Source organism: Phyllobates terribilis, unplaced genomic scaffold (genome assembly GCF_046119375.1).
Source record: "Phyllobates terribilis strain yellow unplaced genomic scaffold, ASM4611937v1 Scaffold_4__5_contigs__length_816908805, whole genome shotgun sequence".
NCBI classification, from domain to species: Eukaryota; Metazoa; Chordata; class Amphibia; order Anura; family Dendrobatidae; genus Phyllobates; species Phyllobates terribilis.
Window position 1 is genome coordinate 205,485,748 of NW_027362764.1, and position 11,770 is coordinate 205,497,517.

Here is an 11,770-nt window from a genome sequence, read left to right on the forward strand (position 1 = left end):
AAAGGGTTTATTTTCATTCCGATATTTCTGTTCCATTGACTTGCATTGGTTTCCGGTATCGGAATCGGCGATATCCAATACTTTTTCGGTATCGGTCCGATCCAATCCGATCCGATATTTCCCGATATCGGAAGGTATCGCTCAACACTAGTCCTCATACATCTTGGAGTACACTATCACGTCATCCAGGTAAAGTAACACAGTCTCGAAGTTGCGGTATCCCAGGCAGCACTCCATCAATCTCTGGAACGTTCCGGGGGCATTGCAGAGTCCAAACGGCATACTGTTGAACTCGAAGAGTCCCATCGGGGTTGTAAAGGCCGTCTTCTCCCGATCCTCCTCAGCCACAACTACTTGCCAGTACCCACTAGTGAGGTCAAGGGTGAAAAAGTAATTTGCAGACTTTAAGGCAGCCAGGGATTCCTCAATACATGGTAAAGGGTATGCATCTTTATGTGTAATGTGATTTACTTGTCTGTAATCTACACACATTCTCATGCTTCCATCCTTTTTCCTGACTAGCACTAGGGGAGCTGCCCAGGGACTACAACTATCCCTTACTACCCCTGCCTTTTTCATGTCGTGCAACATCTTCTTTGCCTTCTGGCAGTGTGCTGGTGGTATAGGCCTGTAACATTCTTTGATGGGTGGATGGTCACCTGTGGGGATGTGATGTTGTACCCCCTTAATCCTCCCAAAGTCAAGTGGGTGCTTGCTGAATACCTGTTTGTATTCCTGAACCACCCGGTGTACACCCTGCTTCTGGTGGGCAGGAGTGGTGTCTGTCCCAACATTTAGCTGTTGACACCAATCCTTCACCTGGGTAGCAGGGTCATCATCCTCCACTTTATCTGGTGAGGCTAAGGACTCCGCCGTGTGAATGGAGTTGTTATTCACAGCATGTAACTTGGCAACAGTGGCATAGCGTGGTAATCTAACCTCGTCTTCCCCATAGTTGATAAGACGGATGGGCACCCTCCCATTGCGTACATCCACTACCCCCCTGGCAGTCAAGAGTGTAGGCCTGTGTTCTACTACCCCCTGGTAGCTCTGTCCTTTAAGACCTATTGCTGCTCTACACCAGATAAGCATTTCACTCATTGGGGGGATCACAATGGGTATGGGGTCTGTTACCCGCACATTCCCAATCTCACCACCGGATAGCTTTACTTGCTGCAGGTACATCAGGGCTCGGATCTCCTTCTGCAGCGCCCTCCTCTGCCCTGGTCTGGCGGTGTCAGCTATCTGTTGGAGCAAGAACACAACCTCTCCCAAACAGTTACCAACAATATTAATGCCAAGTACCATATTCAAATTGGTATCATCAGGATTAGTCTCTACTACAATTAGTCCATGGTCCTTCAATTCCACTCTCCCCACCTTCACTGCCACCTCCTTAACCCCAAATAGGTTAAGGGGAAGGCCTTTTGAGGCATAGACGGAAAGATTTGGAGCTGGCGAGCGTAGATTGTCCATGGACCAGAACCTTCTGTAGAGGACATCAGGTATAATGGTTACCTGAGATCCTGTGTCTAGCAGAGCATGTGTCGGGATGCCGTCCAGCACAATGGACAGGAAAGGTCTTCCTCCCACAAACCTGCTGTACCAGTCTGAGGGGCCTGGGGAATTAACTCCTGGGTGTCGGCCCTCGGCCCCAGGGTTTTATCGTTTAAAGGAAAGCTCTGGATGATGTGGCTGGACTTGTGGCAGCGGTGGCAGACAGGGTCCCTCGGTGGACGGCGTTGGCTGCTGATCCTCCCAGAGGGTGGCATTGTCCTCCTCCTCCTTCTCATCCAGGGGACATCCTCAGCGCTGTCGGCTAGCAGGATCCTTCCTTCTTCCTCGGGCTCCGTCCTTAGCTGCAGGGCACACAGCACAGTGGTCAGTGTTTTGCTCAACTGACGCACCTCAGAGCGCAGGCTGTCCAGCTCACTAGGGGATGTTGCTTGCACCTTGGCTTCAGCAGCCACTGGGGAAAGGGGGGATGCTGCTGGCACTGGGGTGGCCCCACCCTGGTAACATTGGATAGCAATTGTTTCCAGGGGCTGCAGTCCTTTTATAGCCATGTCCTTAAGGGTGTCAAAGGTGGCATCTGGATGATCCAGGGACCACCAACGCACAGTCCTGCTCTCCTCTTGGGATCTCAGTCCCCAGATAAACTGTTCCTTCAGCATTTTACTTTCATCATTGATGCTGGACTAACCTGTTTCAGAGCCCACAGGGCCCCTTGCAAACGCCAGGCATAGTCCCAAACACTGTCCTCCGGTTGCTGAGAGCAGTTGTAGAACCTCATCCGGAGGTCTGTCTCAGTACGATTCTCAAAGACAGTCTGTAACTTTTTAAAGATTGCAGACACTGACTCCTGGTCTGCGGCCGACCAGGTTTCTACTTCTCGCTCCGCAGCACCGGTCAATTGTCCTAATACAACAGCAGCCCTTTGCTTGCCCTGTCATAGAGTATATGTCCAGTATACCGCATATTTTCCGTTTAAATCCAGACAGGGTATCTGGTTTGCCGCTGTACTGGGGGGAGCCACTTCGCTCCAGGGATGTACGGTAAGGCCATGGATATGACAGGGGTTACAGGCGCTGCTGGTGGAGCGGCTGCTTCGGCCTGCTCGGCGTCGGGCGCGGGTTGAACATCAGGGCCGTTAACCCATATCCAGGCGTCGTGCTGTTCCTCGGACATTCTGGCGCCCCCCTAGCAAACCGTGGCCTACCTTCTTTTCTTTTCTTCCGGTAGGCCGCAGCTCCGCAGGTGACGGTCTTCTTCAGGACCTTGCGTCGCTTGCGTCCTATGTCAGAGCTTTCAGCGACACTCCTTCCAGGACCAGGTGCTTCCTGGTTTAACGTCGAGGCGTGGGGCGTGTCCGGGGCTTCGCGCGCTTTTACAGGTACGCCTCTCAGTTTCCCGCGGTTACGCCCTTCTTCTCGCTCGGCGACCCAACAATGGCGGCAATCTTCGCCACAGTTTAATAAACAGTTTTTGATTAAAGGCGCACAGTACCCGGTGGCAACGGGCATAACACTCCGTTGTTGCAGCGGGCACGGAATCCTGTTCGTGACGCCAGGAAAGGGAACTGTCGTGCCAAGGGGATGGAGAGAACTCGGTGCCCGGGCCTTGTTGTTAGGTTTTGAGGGATGTCGCGGTAGTCGGCTCCCGGGCCCATACCCTGGGCCTCTCTTTAAAAAGGGTGGAAAATTATGTGAAAGTTCGTGACGCCACCTGTGGTGTCTGGTGAGGATCACCAGCACTGCGGCAGCCTACTGAGGCTGGTGTTAAGGCAGCTTGCATGGTATAGCTCCCCACAGGTGGAGCTAGGCCTCAGGGCAGCGGGGATGAAAGGATGCAGGACAGATGGGACCCAGCCGGGTCAGAGCAAGAACAGGGACAGACACGATAGTCAGTTCAGTACCTTTTACTGGTGGTATTCAAGGCACAATCCAGAGCACTGTAGGGTGAAGGGTGCATATCAGGATCCTCCCCAGTGAGCGGGTGTAGGGCCTCCTGTTTCTTGCCTTTGTGTAGTAAGTTTCTGACCTGCCTGGAGCTAGACCTAACTTTGTTGCTGTCCTGCACGGGCTGACTTTGCAGTAGGGCCTTCTCTTGGAGTACGCGCTCCCAGCTTGCGGGGACTCCGTGACTCCTGGCTCTGGTACGTATCAGCTCTTAGGTGATCCTGGGACCTGAAGTCTTCCAGGGGTCTCCAGTTGTCTCTACAGGGGGATATATACGGCCCTGTAGACGCGGACCCAGTGTCCTGTATATGTTTTCTGGGGTGAGCTTGTACAGCTCCTCTGCCCCCAATGCTACTCACTCCTCTCGCCTTCGGCCTCGCTCAGGGCCCTCACTAGGCTATAGACACTAGCGGCAGCTTGCCGCGCTTCACTGCTCTTATGGCATCGGCACACCTTGGGCTCTAACTGAGCCCCCTGAGTCTAGCTTGCAGGAGCCTCGTGCTCCACTGCTGAACTATTAGCTGTGTTCTTTAGACTAGACTGAGCTCCACTGCAGACTGACCTCTCTCAGGCTTCTCTACTGCAGGAACTGACTGCCTAGCTCCACCTTCCCTATTTATATCCCTAACGGGCTCCCTCTGGTGGTCTGAGGTGGAAGGTGGAGGTGTGTCTATGCTGTGGGGGCCTCTTGTGGAGAAATCCGTTTATGCACCCCTCTAGGATCTGTGGTACCAAGCTCAGCTGGGCGCCACACCCGCTAGCCTGCCTACCAGGAGCACCTGCCAGATTACCTGCCATGCCCGCCTGCCTGCCTACCCGGAGCACCTGCCAGTTACCTGCCGTGCTTGCCTGCCTGCCAATCCGGATCATCTGCCAGTTACCTGTCGTACCCGTCTGCTCATTTACCCAGAGTACCTGTCTGTCTATCCTCCTTACCCGCCTGCTTGTCTACCTGGATCTCCTGCCAGCCTACCTGCCGTGCTCAACTGCTGTACCGGTCAGCTCCTGTCATCTGACCCGTGGGAGTCACCTGCTCTCACACAAGGTAGGTCCCAGAGTGGCACCTGGTTCACCTGCCTGGTCCCTCCTTGGTTCACGGAGTCGACTAAACCGCCGTGTGACCTGGGTCGGTCCGAGTAGGCACTTAGTAACGCCCCTCTTGTCCCTCTTTGCATCAAAGCACAGAGGTTCCACCACCCAGACCCGTAACACATTACAAACAGAGTGATCTATTTCAAGAGTTTATTTCTGTTAAAGTTGATGATTATGGCCAAAGTTTGTTGTCCAAGGCAAGGATCTTGAGGTCCAAAAATGTGGCGGTACTATACGAAAAGGATTGAGTCAGGAAGATATTGTTGGTATTATGATTTAAGTCTCATTTGAACTGCAAGCAGTCCTTCTTTGTGCCTGACCAGACAAAAAAGACATTGTCTATGTACCTGTGCCAATGCGATACCCGTTGTTGATAGGCCAGTGTCCAATATACCACCGTCTCCTCCCACCATCCTAGGAAGATGCTTGCGTACACTGGCGCACATCGTGCGCCCATGACCACGCCAGAAATCTGTTGATAATACTCTGTCAAGCAGAAAATAATTGTGGCAAAGCACAAAGTTCAGCAAGTCGATAACAAAGGAATTATGCATACGATTCTGGTTGTCCAATCGGTGAAGGAAAATCGTTAGAGCCATGATGCCATCTTTGTGGTCAATATTGGAGTATAATGATTCTATGTCACAAGTGACAATCAGTGCCTGCTCCGGTAGAGTGATATTCCGACATATTTCGATGAAGTGGGAGGAATCTCTGGTATATGAGGGTAACGAAAGAACCAACAGCTGCTAGAAAAAATCCACCTAAGGTAACTGGATGTTCTACCCCTAGAAATTTCTTTTCACTTGTAGAAATAACACCAAAATCACAGGCCCAATTCAGTAATTCCTGGTATTTTTTGTGGAACACCTGGGTCAGGTCCGAGGGTAGTTTGCAATTTGGTGTGCATATCCGTCCTGTGTATTGATTCTGTCTTCTCTTGATGCTGTCAATTATCATTTATCTATTGATCAAGTGACTGTATTTTGCAAGGAGCATACATTTATTAATAAAAGTTATATATTATATATAAGTGAATTGTGATATTCAATTTTCAATATCTGCTTCTCAACACATATGCTGCTTCTAAAAAGATACTTGTGACAATACAGAGTAAAATCTTAATAAGCCAGACGTTTAGATTTGTTACTCCAAGAGAAATACCCTATTATCTTTGTGTATTTGTGTCTGGTCAATATGAACAGATCAGTGTTCAGTGTTTGTATAACCCTGAATGTTGAATTCTATTCCTTTGGAAACAATCATGTTTACTATGCTAATGACAAATTGTACTAAAAGTCAGCTAGAGGTTTATTTGCAATAGCCCCTGTGATACCAACTATGTAAATGGATTAGCTAAAACAATGATAGCTGATCCATATGAGACTGCCCTCCAAAAACCCCTTGACCTGTGAATTTGTATTTAAACAGGAGATGATGCTTCTGTAGCAGTCAGTCTTGGGACAGAAAATCAAGGAACATCAGAAAGACTTTAGAAGGAGCACCTTTGCTTTCACGACTATTTGTGCTAGCAGTATTTCCATGCTACTTTACCAGCATTTTGGACATTTACATTCCAGCGACTCAATGCGCCTGTCCTTACACTCACTATACCATACATCAGTGAGTAGTACAGTACATGAGTGTACTGCTAATTGAATACCTGCTATTATGCTGCACCTATAAGTCACCTGTCAGCAATTCACAAGCAGGCTGATATTACCATGTTCACTTACATTTTTTGCCAGTTCACAGTTTCCTAGTAATCTTGTTTTTATACTTTTAAAACATCAGCCTTTTTAACATTTTCCCAAGTTGGACACAGAGATCCTTCCTACCCAGGGAACAGATGAACATGGGCTATTGATGTAACCGCTGGATTAGGGCCTTACAAATCAATTCACTCACCTCTAAAATTTGTCTTTTTATTTAAGTTTTTTTTCATTTCTGCCTTTTATTTACAAAAATGTAACAGCCTGCGCTGTTTCCTCTGTACGGAGGACGCTCTTCTCTCTGCCATCAGTGTAGTGTATTGCAGAATGGAACTTGTGCGCAGGCACTGGTGAGTCACTCTGTCTCTGAGTATGGAAATAGGGTTGAGTATGGAAATAGGGCGAGTAGGCGGACATTTCTTTGTGTCCGGGGGATGCAAAGCTTAGCTTTTTTATTAAATTTCTGCTATTACACAGCAACCAGACTGCTAATGTGGGCCATACAGGTATGTATAGATTCACATCTCTATCACCTGTATGCCCATATTAGAGGTCTGAAAAGTCCCAGGGGGTGACAGATGCCTTTTAAGGGGATACTCTAGATTATTAAATAAAAGAAAATAATGTCATAATAAACAATTGGATTATTTTCATATTTTAATATTTGGTACATTAATATGTTTACTGACAAAAAGTTCTTTGAGCCAAGCTTTCACGTGAAGACAGTGACACCTCCATTCTGTTCATATTGGTAGTTGGACAATAAGCAGCTAAAGAAAGCAAATTCTAGAGCAATACTTCTATGACTACAAAGGAGATAACACATGAATAAATGGTACCTTGCATAGCAGATAAACACTGCTGTTCTTCGTTATTCCTGACTTGTGAGAACAGCGAGACAATTCTGTAGTTAAGATGATACTCTTATGATTTAAAGTATTGTCATGACTTGACTCTTAACTCAGTGCTGCTCTGTGATAAAGGGTCCTGTACTTTCCTAAATTATAGATAGAATAACTGTGCTTCACATGTCATTACACAGATCCAGATTATAGTGCTGACCTACTCTATAGCACTTATCAAATGTTCCACTGGGATGGGAAAGATGAGAATAATCTAGTTATATTATCCCATCTCGGTATTAAAGGCTAACTCCATTTTTCTGTAATCTAATAACAATGTGCCATTGTGTGTATTTCAGTTTCCATTGGAATATTCACTTGTGCATTTTCTTTCTACCAAGTTTTCATTGTGTTCTGTTTTTAGCAAGCATTCAGTGGTGTCCCTATCCCCTGTGGATTAAAACAGATGATATTAGTTATTTAATTAGCATAAGGGACAACATGTTACCGGTTCAATATAAAGTAATCATAAAAAGAATCGTCACATTCTAATTATAAAGTGATTATATCATTTACCTAAAGTGTGCACAGTGTAATAACATTCTAAAATTCAATTCTAAAATTGCTGTTTTGTTTTTTTTAAACACCATGAAAACAAAAACCCTAAAAACAAAGTCGAAATATTATAAAACTGTATTTTTTCAGTACATCCTAAAAATATTAAATATTGAGCAACTTTTCAAGTGCTTTACTTGTGCCATTATGTAACTTTTTAATTTCTCTGCATTATGTCCATAGCTAAAGTCACAATACTGTTCATATTAGCGGGTTTTCATCATATACATTTTTCTAAAAAATGTATACAAATTAGTCTTTTTACTACTTTAGCAACCAAATGAAAGGCAAAAGAACACACTTTGGCTTTGCTTGGAGAATGGAATGCACTTTAGGAGCTTTTCTCAGAATAGACACCAAACAGACCCTTAATTTTAAAAGGTTTTTGTGAATACACATATTTGAAAATAACACTCTGTGTGTAGTACAATCCTGGACTCATACTCCACTTTCATCCTCTTCAAGGGGTATTACAGGTAACAGATTACAGAGAATGTATGATTGAAAGATCAGGGTAGAAACAGGGTTTGAATAATGTAACCATGGACACACATGGCTATGTCTAGAGGCTGTTTGCACAAAATAGTAGGATATTACCAATTTACGCTACATTCAAGACAGCTTCATTTTTCATTGTAGATTTAGTGATAAGATAACAAATGGAAACCTGTCACTTACAATAAATATGTAATGTTTATTACCTGGTGTAAATGCCACTGTTCTCCTGAGCCTGTCATTTTTTGTTTGTTTTTTATACCTTCACCTCTCTCTTCCTGACATATGGCCCCTATTCCATGTATATAAATCTATTATTTGTAGCTAACCGGGCAAGGTCCTCAAGAAGACTCCAATAGTGAAGAGTTGAGGACCCTATGCACTTAGCTAAAAATACTAGATGTAAATAAAAGGGAGAAGGGACTATATCAGCAATGGAAAGGTGCAAAAACAAAATAAAACAAAGCCAGTCTTCTTTAAAAAAGAAAATCAACAATTAAAAATATGCATTTTGTAGTCATTTTATGCAGAAAAAAAAGAAAAAAAAAAAAACAATTTAAGTAAATCAGAGGTATCTGCAGCTGCAAGAGAAGTAACCCTTCTCTATGGAACAAGTAATTCCTACATGTACCTTATCACTTTCTCATTTCTCAATCTCCCAAGCTGTGTAAATTTTAGGCTGCTCTAATGCTGTTGCTGTTATTTAAACCAATGATCTCGGTAAACTTTCATTCTTGGTTTGCTTTCTAGAGGGATTCAATGGCTTGCCCTTCACATCCAAAGCTATGCATACATTAGATGATTTTTATCTCTTTTGTATGTTACACTGAAAGGTCAAATATTTGGCTGTTTTGCAAAGAAATCACAAATCACCAGATCCATGCAATGTTCTTCTTTTCAATTTTTCATTGTGTGGAAGAAAAGAGTAGAATCACTGACCAAAAGTGACCTCTTTTTATGTCATCCTCTAATCATATTTGGGATGTTTTATATGGTATTAGTTCTGTTTTTGTGTAGTAAGTTAATCAGAAAGACTGAACCTATATAACCTATAGCATCCTAAGATTATAATATCTATTCAATCATTACAACTAGAAATGAGCAGGACCATAAGTTGGTATACGTACAATGTAGGAGCATTAACTCAATGTGTGCAGATTCCGGCAAGCCAATCACGGCACAGGAACCATCCACAATGTCCAGACAAAGGGCTTTTGCCATTGGCTGCAGAAATCACATGTCCCTCTCCATATAAAGAGCGGACATGTTGTTTTAGCACCATTTTGTCAGTATAATAGCGCATAGAGGCTGCTCCTGATGCTGGTCCTGGATACTGAGAGATTTTAATTAGTTAGCTATGCGGTTGCTTCTAAGTCATATAGTTTAGATAGATAGGATTCTGTGTGGCTGGGAAATCGATCTTCCAGAAGATCAATCGTTTTTGCTATTAGTGAGGTCCAGACGGAGACATCAGGGCAAATTTCAGCATAGAACTCTGTTGTGCACTGCTTATATTGTACTCATGCACAGGTACACCTTTGAAACTCTAATTTTTTTCTGTTTCTACTGTGCTACATTAAGCAAGCCGCATCTGATCTTGTAATTATTTTGCGCTGAGGTTCAGCTGTATCCAGGGCTCCACAGTAAAAAATCTATTTTTTTCTGTTACTACTGTGCTACATACAGCAGGCCACATGTCAGTTTGAAATTTTTTGGTGCATATATTCTACTGTATACAGGGCTCTTCCACAGTAAAAAATCCAATTTCTTCTGCTACTAACGTGATACAGCGGGCCCCATCTCAGCTTGAAATTTTTTGCCACATATATTCTGCTGCATATGACGCGCCCCCTGGGCCGTGGGGTACTCGGTATCCGGGCCGGCCGTTGCTAGGGGTGATGTCACAGTGGCGGTGACCCGGTCCGTGACCCAGGGCAGTCAATAAAAGGGGAATTTGAGAACGGGGATTATAGTTTTTATATAATGTTTGTGACGCCACCTGTGGTATGCTGCTATATGGAGCTGCCGCTGTGGTGCAGATCCTCTGGAGCTGATGGTGACACAGCAGAGTTGGTTCAGCTCTCCACAGGCAGAGCTTAGCTCCAGGGCAGGCAGTGGTGATTTTATAGATGTTGCTGTGCGGTGTAGTGCTGAAGATTGGCACAGTTAATAACCAGTCCACAACTTAATTGCGGTTTCCTCTTATCTTTACTTGCGGTGGTTAGCCAGACCGGGGCACGGGCACTAGCTGGTAGTAGAGGTCCGGGCAGCCTGGAAGCAAGTTGGGAATCCACCTCGCCAGGTGAAGTTGTAGGCCTTCCCTTTGCGCTAATCTCTTTGGCCCTGCTGCTTGTAGCTATGCTGTGGCCCTCATCCCTGAGTAAAACGTCCTTGTGCTCACCGGTATAGCAGGCAGCTCGGGCCTTCCTGGAGTGCCGCTCCCACGTGGTGGTGCTGGGCCCTATGTGCTGCGGAGCCTCCGGGCGTCTGATCGGGCCAGGAGACCTGCAGTCTCCTGCCCTCCGGTTTCTGCTGCTGGGCCTTCAGTGCCCCACAACCTCGGACCCCGGTGTCCGGTTCTTCTGCGCTTCTCTCCTCTGGGGTGAACTGCCATGCAGCTCCACTCGCTAGGTCTTTCCTCCTCGATGTCCTGACTTCAACTCCTCTCTGCTCTCCTCACACTAACTAACCCCGCCTCCAGATCCCAGTTGCTAAGGGGAGGAGCTCCCCTTGCTGGTCTGGAGCCAGGAAAGTGTTGCATGCTAGCAAAACCTGATTAGGGAAACCCTCCTTGCTTCCAGGCATGGCATCACTCCTAGTGAGGGAGGCAATGCCACTGTGGCAACCGGACTCCTGGGGTGCCACACATACAGACCTTGTTCACAGTAAAAAATCTAATTTCTTCTGGTACTAACGTGATACAGCAGGCCACATCTCAGCTTGAAATTTTTTGCCACATATATTCTGCTGCATACAGGCTTCGTCCACGCTAAAAAATCGAATTTCTTTTGTTACTAACATGATACAGCAAGCCACATCTCAGCTTGTAATTTTTTATCGCATGTATTCTACTGTATCCACGCCTCGTCCACCTAAAAAAATGTAATACCTTCTGGTACTAATAGGATACAGCAGGCCACAACTCAGCTTGAAACTTTTTGGCGCATATATTCTTCTGTATACAGGCATTGTCCACAGTAAAAAATCGAATTTCTTCTGTTACTAACGCAATACAACAGGCCCCATCTCAGCTTGTAATTTTTTGGCGCATATATTCTACTGTATCCGGGCCACATCCACAGTAAAAAATCGAATTTCTTCTGTTGCTAACTTGATACAGAAGTCCACACCTCAGCTTGAATTTTTTGGAGCATATATTCTAATGTATACAGGCCTCGTCCACAGTAAAAAAATCTAATTCTTCTGTTACTGATGTGACACAGCAGGCCACATCTCAGCTTGTAATTTTTTGGAGCATATATTCTTCTGTTTCCAGACCTCATCCACAGTAAAAATCTAATTTCTTCTGGTCCTAACGTGATACAGCAGGCCACAT